The 473-nt window shown below is 39.3% G+C and overlaps 1 non-coding gene across 1 annotated transcript; it reads right to left on the bottom strand.

Moving 5' to 3' along the window:
- LOC111726671 lies at positions 1-137 on the bottom strand. The gene has a single exon (XR_002774388.1). It is a non-coding gene; the product is annotated as a small nucleolar RNA SNORA2/SNORA34 family (small nucleolar RNA).
- Between the last annotated feature and the right edge of the window lie 336 nt (positions 138-473).

Here is a 473-nt window from a genome sequence, read left to right as displayed (position 1 = left end):
CACTGCTTCTTTCTAATGAATTGACCGTTACATTTCGGAAGTTCTGAAATGGCCAACAGATCATAGAGGGATAATTCTTTAGGCTCCTGCTTGAAACCAACACCTTCAGCAAACTGCTGGCCTTGTTTCAGAGCCAACTAGAAAAACCTTTAAATGTGACATTTCTGGCCTGGTCTCGGTTTAGCCAATGACAGTCATATGTCAGTTAATGACAAGGATACATTCTGAGAAATGCACCATAAGGCAATTTTGTCACTGGGTGAACAGTATAGAGCGTGCTTATGCAAACCTAGGTGGTAGAGCCTACTATTATACAAACCAAAGCTACATGGAGTAGCCCATTGCCACCAGGATGCCAAGCTGTGTAGCGTGTTACTGTACCAAGTACTACAGGTAATTATATTACAGTGGTATTTGTGTATCTAAATTAGAAAAGGTACAATAAAAATACAGAACTATAATCTTATTAAACT

Source organism: Otolemur garnettii, unplaced genomic scaffold (genome assembly GCF_000181295.1).
Source record: "Otolemur garnettii isolate 467f Iridium unplaced genomic scaffold, OtoGar3 scaffold00074, whole genome shotgun sequence".
In the NCBI taxonomy this organism is placed as follows: domain Eukaryota; kingdom Metazoa; phylum Chordata; class Mammalia; order Primates; family Galagidae; genus Otolemur; species Otolemur garnettii.
Note: the sequence above shows the minus strand (reverse complement) of the source record. Positions and strands in the feature narration are given on the sequence as shown.